Source organism: Hemicordylus capensis, chromosome 5 (genome assembly GCF_027244095.1).
Source record: "Hemicordylus capensis ecotype Gifberg chromosome 5, rHemCap1.1.pri, whole genome shotgun sequence".
Taxonomy (NCBI): Eukaryota; Metazoa; Chordata; class Lepidosauria; order Squamata; family Cordylidae; genus Hemicordylus; species Hemicordylus capensis.
The window spans coordinates 41,099,024-41,107,672 of NC_069661.1; the positions used below are offsets into that span (position 1 = coordinate 41,099,024).

Genomic DNA, 8,649 nt, shown 5'->3' on the forward strand with positions numbered 1-8,649 from the left:
TAGGACTCTGAGAGGAGAGAGGTGATCAGTGAAAATTGCATCCCCATGCAAGCATCCATGGTTCAGAAGTGCTGGTGCTAGTGCTGCACATATGCTTTGTGTGCAACATTAGTGAGGATGTTGACTAGCAGAAGTTAGGGTTAATCCTCTTGGAGAAACTCTAAAAAAAAACCAAAAACTTCCCTGCATGCATTAGCTGTTCCTATAGGGAAACTAGTTATGTAAATTAGCTATTACAAATATTTATTTTATTTATTTATTATTTATTTATTCAATTTCTGTACTGCCCTTCCAAAAATGGCTCAGGGTGGCTTACACAGAGAATGAATAAATGAATGAATAAATGAATAAACAAATAAAATAAGAAAGATGGATCCCTGTCCCCACAAGTCTCACAATCTAAAAAGAAACACAAGATAGACACCAGCAACAGTTACTGGAGGTACTATGCTGGGGGTGGATAGGGCTAGTTACTCTCCCCCTACTAAATAAAGAAAATCACCAAGTTAAAAGGTGCCTCTTTGCCAAATTAGCAGGGGTTAAAAAAAATATGGAACGCTTCACGAATTTGTTTGTCATCTTTGCACAGCGGCCATGCTAATCTTCTCTGTATTGTTCCAATTTTAGTATATGTGCTACCGAAGCAAGCACATATTAACAATTAAAAACAGACTGTAAAACACCATAAAACAATTAACAGTTAAAACATTTAAAACAGTTTTTTAAAAAACCTGGAAAACCAGGTTACAGCAGGTTAAAAACATTTATAACAAATTAGTAACCCTGGAAGGCCAAGCCAAACAGATAGGTTTTGAGGGCTCTCCTGAAGGCCCATAATGAATTCAAATTACAGATTTCTGCCGGGAGTGCATTCCACAGCCCAGGAGCAGCTACAGAGAAGGCCCGCCTCTCAGTTGCCACCAGACGTACCAGTGGTAACTGGAGATGTGCCTGATCTCCCTCACCTTAAACCTGATCTCCCTCATACAAATTTCCATTGATTTGTCCATTGGTAGTGGTAGTCCCTTCTTTACCAAACAAATTATCAAATGTAGATTTTGGAAAGTGAATTAATGGACAGATCATAACTATACATTCTTAAATTGATTTTATTGAAATAGCAGATTCTGAGGTTTACACCTAATACGATCTAGAAAATGAATTTTACCACACAACTCCAGTGTATTTCACAAAATGATAAATACATCTTGTAGTGTGAATGGCTTATAATAATTAATTTTATAATTCTTTTAGATACTAAAAACCCTACTTCCTTACCCACTGATCTTTCCTTCCTATTAAAAGCTAGTGCTGAATATTAAGAACAAGTCAATTCATTTTGAACTTCGATACATTAACCAACGCAGAGCATCTGCACCCTTGTACTTGATTGCTTCCCTCACCTCCTGCTACAGGCCCCTCTCACCTTAGACATCTCTCCTCCCCCACCTGAGCCACACTCCTGTTCATCCTCCATCTGGTTGCTTCCACCCCCAGCCCTTTACTCTATCCCCCTCACCCCTCTTGGTCACGGCTGCAGCATTGTGGTGCCTATTGGCCAAGCTGCAGCCCCTTATCCCCGGAGACCTCCTTACCCAAGACCCCCTTCTCCTCCCCACAGGAGTAACAGCAGCAGTTGACCAGGCCCTTCCTTGCTGCCACCACCACCTTGGCTGCTCGTTCCCTTCAGGCAGCTGAAAGGCCTGGGCCCGTCCCTTGCCTGCCTGCCTCCGCAAATGGCCGCAGTAGCCCCAAATAGCAGCAGTGGTTGACTGTGCCCTTCCTTGCTGCTGCCAATAGATGCTGCCATGGCTGCTTGTTCCCCTCAGGCCATGACAGGCTCGGGCCGCTCCTTTGCCCTTCCTTCTTTCTCTTTTCCACTCCATCTTCCCCTCTGTCTTTCTTCCCTCCCTCTTTCCCGCCCCCCCACCTTCCTGAGTTAACAGACCTTGTTCATCTTGTTTCCTCATCTAATTCGCACAACAGCAGCCTCTTTCTCCTGAAGGGGCTCTTTCCTCCCTCACGATGCCTCTCTTTTCCTCCTTCACAAATCCCTGCCCTCTATCTATCTATCTATCTATCTATCTATCTATCTATCTATCTATCTATCTATCTTCCTCTCCTCTACGATCAAGAACATTTTCAGACCACTAACAGTTGCATTTCAACTGACCGTAACCATCACAGTCTCCTCCTCCCTATCTGCATATGGAATCCCCACTGCCCCATCACCACAGTGCCACAGGCTCCTCTTCCCTATCTGCATATGGAATCTCCACTACCCAATCACCACAGTGCTTCTGCTTGCAAAGTCTCGTGAGAGCTGCCAGCCACACATGGGATTAGCCACGGGTATGCCTTAGAGAAGGAAGATAGATAGATTAGATTTGAATAATTCATTTGACCAATTGTCTTATATTTCATGATTGCATAATTTGAGTGTTGTAGTGTTAGTGTAGAATTAGTAATACATATTTTGAATATGAGAGATTGACCTTATCATTCTAGTAAATGAATTGTAACTCCAGTTATCAGAGAAGTCTCAGAGAGACTCATCATGACCGTATAAAAAGAAGTTCAAATAAGCAAGAGTGCCATTTGTAGAGCTACTTTGGAGTTGGTTTCATGAGAATACAAAAAACAGTGAATACAAAAAAAAGTAAAGGACAGATGTTTGCTGTTGTATAGTGGCTGTCGGACAGTTATCCAACACTTTGGGCTAAATATAACATGATGGACATGTATCATTATCCAGATTTGGATTTAAAAACAAAACAAAAACTTTGAAAGAGCCATTCAGGATTCGAATCTGGATTAGAATTATGACATGGAGGTAAAGGGTACAGGTGGCCTTCATTACCCACAGTTTAAACAATTGCATTTTTGTGTATCTAGAGATGCAGTTTCTTTTTCCGTGGTATAAAAATAGGCTAAGATTCACCTATTTGCCTGTTTGAGTGGCCAGAAATGACCCAGAAATGACTTCTGATGTCATTTCCAGCTACCATTTTACAGTGCAAAAGCCATTTTGTGGTGTGTGCACACGCACACACCCACCCCATGATTTTTTGCAGAACATTTTGCAGAACCATTTTTGCAGTGGTTTGGGGGGCATAGCTGGAGACCTGGAGATCAAGGTACAGTACTTTATTTCTCTTATTTCTGCCTCCTCCCCACTTTTTAGCCCCCCCTTTTTGATAGGAACCTAACCCCCCCAATTCCTATTGACCCAAGTTGTGGATTTTGTATTACCATTATTCGCGGTTTCCTTATTCATGTCTATAGGCAAGAATTTGACCACTGTGAATAATGAGGGCTACCTGTATTTAATTCTCTTTCTCTGTGCCATCTTACTGCCAGAAACTGCCTCCCCCAAATTGTTGTGGGCCCCTCAAGATGCCTTTCGCTGCAATGGCACCTTAAGGGGCGGTGGGTTTGGGGTTGTGGTTTTGGGGATTGGTGTGGTTTTTGGGGTCCCCCTTTCTGTTTTTGGCAGGAAAACTACAGGTGCCACGTTCCACTGCAGATTGCCTACCCCTTTCCCCAGCCCGATGCAGCTGTTGTGTTAAAAGTTTTGTTGTTTTTAAACCAAATGAGACAATGATGCATTTAGTATCTAGTTTGGCCCTCAGATCTATTTGTTAATGTCCTTGCATTTGTGCCTTGAAGAGTCCTATTGATTTTCCCTCCCTGGCTTCTCCAAGATAGGGCTGAGAGAGATTCCTGCCTGCAACCTTGGAGAAGCCGCTGCCAGCCTGTGAAGACAATACTGAGCTAGATAGACCAATGGTCTGACTCACTATATGGCAGTTTCCTATGTTCCTATGCCCTTTTGTTGTTGTTAAACATTTAGGTCCCCACCCCCCATAAAATCAAGTTACAATTACAGATTAAAACAATCCTAACATCATAATTCATCACAGCCTGGATGCACTTGAGCATAAATTATTTTATGACTATCACATGTGGGCAGGGTATGTCCATAAAAATTATTGGAAAACAAGTAATATTTAGGATATAGTTAGAAGCTTAAAATAACAAACCCACATAGTTACCTTTTAAAGGCTTCTTTATCATTTTAATACTGAGGGGGAAGTCATGATTATTGTACAGTCACCCCTCGCCAACCGTGGGTTTCCCAATCGTGGATTTGAGTATCCACGACTGGGAAATTGTGACTGGTCTCGCCAAGCACAACCTGAGTATCTGTGGTTTGGCGAGATGTTTTGGCAATTTGGGGTTTGGGGGGGGATTTTGGTGGTCAGGGGGCAATTTCCAGGGGTCAGAGGCAACCTTTCTATTTTTTACTGTATTTTGGGGTTCTTTTGTGACCATGATTCCCCTAAGCTCCTGTTTGCCATTGATTCCAATGGCTCTCCAACCACAAATTTGCCAATGGCAAGGTTTTCCAGGAATGGAACCCTCACGGTTGCGGGGGGGGGGGGGGGGATAACTGTACTTCAAACATGGTAGTGTGAACGGATGTTAGTTTTCAAGGCCTTCTTTGTGCAATTAGTTTTGCTCAGACAACTCATTATCCCTGAACTTACTTTAAAACTCTGATGCAGTCAGAAGTTAAAGTGGAAGAGAGTAGCTTTTGTATAATCGGGTCCTTGACTCCCATATCTCATGATAGCAATAGTAGTATGCTCATCTATCACCCCATAGGTTATTTAGACTGGGAAGTTTGGAAGGAAGGGTTAAACTAAGTTCTCACTCATAACATTTTTTTTAAAAAAGACAATTTGGGATCTTCCCACATGGAGTTTCCTTTGTTTTGACTGTTTGAGTGGAAGAGAGAGAGAGGTACTTGGGAATTTGTTTAGGATTTGTGTGTGAGAGCATATTGAGCACCTTTCTCCCTGAAGCATCTACGGATTCTTCTATGCATGTTCACTTGTCAGTAAATGTCACTGTGTACAGAACTACTAGGTACGTGCAAACAGAACTGCAGGCCTAACTGAAATGAAAGCTAAATATTTAAACTTTTGTGCTTATTTTGGAGCCTTCCCCAATTTTTCTTTCTTTCTGCATGGCATAATTTGGTTACTTTCTAGCCTTAAAACAAGTATAGTTTTGGAGCTGTAAAGGAGTCATTAGTGGACAATTAGAGCAACAGATAGTTTCTGATTAGGTGCCTCTTGGACCAGAATTGATTCACCACCTGGACCACAACCTGGTAGTTTTTGTTAATACAGTCATCACTCCATATGCTGTGGTTCTTATCCCATCTTGTGAATGCATTATTGGCCTCCCTGTGTTTGAAGCGTTTGTCATAAACCATGGTGAGTTAGCAAATTTGCTAAACGTAGTCATCCTGTATCCCCAGCACATCACCTCAAAATGATTGTTGATATCCTCATAATCAAGCAAGGAGAAGACATCTACATAGTTTTTCCTGAGAATGCACCTTGTGGAAGGTGAGTGGAAGGTGAGTCCTGGGAGATCAGGGGGCAGGTTGCCAGTGTTGTCATAAGATGGGGCTTCTGGTTCATCTACTTTGGACCCTGTATAATCTGGATCCAGATCTGCTTAGCATGAACTGGCTCTTCCAACACTGGTATTTTGCATAATGCCCAGCAGGGTATGGTTGGGGCATGAACTGCAAACTCTTTAGTACTGACACTTGAGTTTTGTCCTTCAAGGAAGATGGATCACTTGACATTCCGTTGTTGTCTTCTGTGCCCTTGAATCTGTGGAACTGCCTTGCCTGAAGATCAATCTTTTATGTCCTTTCTTTTTGGATGAGTGGCTGCCATTAGCAGACTTACCCTAGCATCAATAGCAAGATGCATTTGATTCAAATTAAGATGGTTGCCGGGATCTCTTTTGGACTTGTTCCTGAACAGGTGCCAAAGCAGGCTGGCCTGCAAGTGATTTCTGGCTGAGTTGCTCAGCGAGGAGTGAAATGGCATATGTCAAGGCAGCAATACCCTAGCTACTTGCAAAGGTCTCTTCAGTTTAAAGCATAAGATAGGCAAGACGACCCATGTAGCAGATTAAAGGCTTTTGTTTCAGAGCAAGCCCACGTGAGGGGAAGAAAACTGCTGAATCATCTCCTCCATGCTTTCTGAGCAAAGGCTTCTCCCAAAACTTTCCTGTAATCTTGGTAGGTTCTAAGGCTGCTACCACCACCCACTTATTGACAGAACTTAAATCTCCCCCGGGCTTGGGTTGAAATCCCAGGGATAACTCTCCTTTTGCTATTCGAAAAGTGTACAAAAACCTTCCACGTGCAAGCTTACACATGAGAAAACTGGTATTTGCTGAACATCTGAGGACATGTTTTGCACCAGAGAAACCGCTTTCCTGCCTCCCCCTTTCCTGAGTTAAAAATCCACTCAGAGAAGCTTGCAAAATGCAAGGGGGGGGGGCGGTTATTCAAATGATACCGACTGCTTCGGTCTGAGGCTCTTTCAGCTTTTAGTTACAGGTAAATGAAATACCCAGTAGGTTACAAGAACACTTCAATCTGGACCTTATGCATGCCAAGCAGGTTTTCTACCATTGAACTATACCTAAAAGGTTATTTTAGAGAAGAGACTGAGACAGTAGAATCCAAAGTCTGAATTATTAAAAAAAAGTGCAAAACAGCTTATGAATTAACTCTCTTAGCTTATAAATTCTGTTTAACTCTCTCTTTAAATCAGCAAATTGCATATCTGAATTTTGTCTTCATTTTTTCAATATCATCATCATCATCATCATCCTTTATTACAGTAATAGACCAGCGTAAAAATACATGTTAGTGAATACGAATAAATAAAAGTGGAAATGGAAGGTAGTTACATATGTGATGATGCATATTAACATTAAAAGAACCAATATACTTAGAATGCATGAGGGTGTTGAAAATGTGAATGCTAAAAGTACAAAAATACTAAAAATATAAATGCATAAAATGATAATACTATGTTTAGAATGATAATACTATGATAATACTATAAAATGATAATACTATGTTCATAAAAATACATACAATACATTAAAAGGAGACAGTCTTCATTTTTAAAAAATTCCTAATGGAGAGCAGCATCCCACAGTCCCCCTAAAAACTTTTCTTTCAGAAGACTAGCTACCTCTTGTTTAAGGAAGGTCGTTAGGAAGGAAGGACTCAAGGCAGTCCTTTTTGTAATAACCAGAGGGGGTTCCTGTAGCTCTAAAGCAGAATCATGGATCCTTTCCGTGGATCGCTGCATCCTTGTAAGGAAACTCCTTTTTGAAATTTGGCGACAGCAGCACAATAGGGTTATTATTAGACTATTAAGTGGTCTTAATAAGTTAAGAGAGTTAATTTGTAAGTTTAAATTATCAAAAGAGGTTGAAACAGCTTACAAATTAACTCTCTTAACTTATTAATTCTTTGTTTTTCCTGATATGCTCATCTCAGGCCACTTACAGTACACCCTTCTCTCCCTCTTTCCCACACTCATTCCAGCTGTCACGCACGCAACCCTATTGTGCTGCACTCACTCAAACAGCTCCACCTCATCATCCTCCACCAGGGCATGACATGCTTTTGAATGGGTGAAATTTATTATGAAGATAATTCTGATGAACAATTAAGGTAGACTCTAAACTTTTAAACAAGTCTATAATCATCTATGAGGAGTCAAGTTAATAAACCAGTAGGCATCGCTGCCTATCGTTTGTTGGAAACTATGCTTTTAGACATACAGGTGACATCTGCATTTTCAGCAACCACGGCTTTGCATATTTGTGGATGGGTCTTAGAGACCCAGTTTCATAATCCGTGGTATTTAAAATAGGCTATTTTTGCCTATCCACAGTTCCTGGTCCACTAGAAGTGATTTCTGGTACCACTTCTGATGGCATTTCCTGTCTGGCGGTAGGGCAAAGCCATTTTGTGGCTCATATTTACAGAATAATAATAATTAATAAGCCTAAAAATCAGCAAAAAATCAGCTGAGAAGGAGGTCTGATGGGGGGTTGGCATTGCTGCAAAGTAAGGTACTGTGTTGTACTACTTTTATTTCTCCTTCCCTTCCACATTTTTTGTGTGACTTTTGGCAACTTCTTTTGGTGCAAGAACCTAACCCCCAGATTCCCATAGAGTTGAGGTTTCATTATTCACAGTTTCTGTATTTGCAGTTGTAAGCGAGAATGGAACCCCATGAATAATGAGAGTCTCCTGCACTTTGTAAAGCATCTCTTGCTTTCCATGTGCAAATATACTATGCCTGATGGGATAGGTCAAAGTACAGAAAAGCCTACACTTTATAAAATTAGTAGGGACATGGAGAGATAATTCCATGGCACCAGACCAGCAATAGTGCCATCCACATCTTTCAGTTTCATTTAAGCTCATATAAGAAATAATTGTGGGCGTTAAATCTTCCTACATAACTGGGAGATTCTGTGTGGAAACCTGAGCCAGATGGTACAGCTGGTCTTGTAAATTTACCATATGGATGTGGTCTTCCTGACAGATTTGGTGATGCATAAACTAGGTAATGCATGTGAGCATGGATTATCACTTTTAAGGTGTGCCACTCTGAAATCATTGAACTTGTGCACTCATCTTAAGGGAAGAAGGCATTAGGTCTAGTTTTCCAAAATGCTAAGCATCTACAATTCCTACTTATTTAATCTATAGATATGTAAGCTCAGCTGTATTTATGAACAGAA

At 41.1% G+C, this 8,649-nt stretch overlaps 1 non-coding gene across 1 annotated transcript; it reads right to left on the reverse strand.

Moving 5' to 3' along the window:
- Window positions 1–544: 544 nt before the first annotated feature.
- LOC128328647 (U6 spliceosomal RNA) lies at window positions 545–651 on the reverse strand. The gene has a single exon (XR_008309356.1). It is a non-coding gene; the product is annotated as a U6 spliceosomal RNA (small nuclear RNA).
- Window positions 652–8,649: the final 7,998 nt, after the last annotated feature.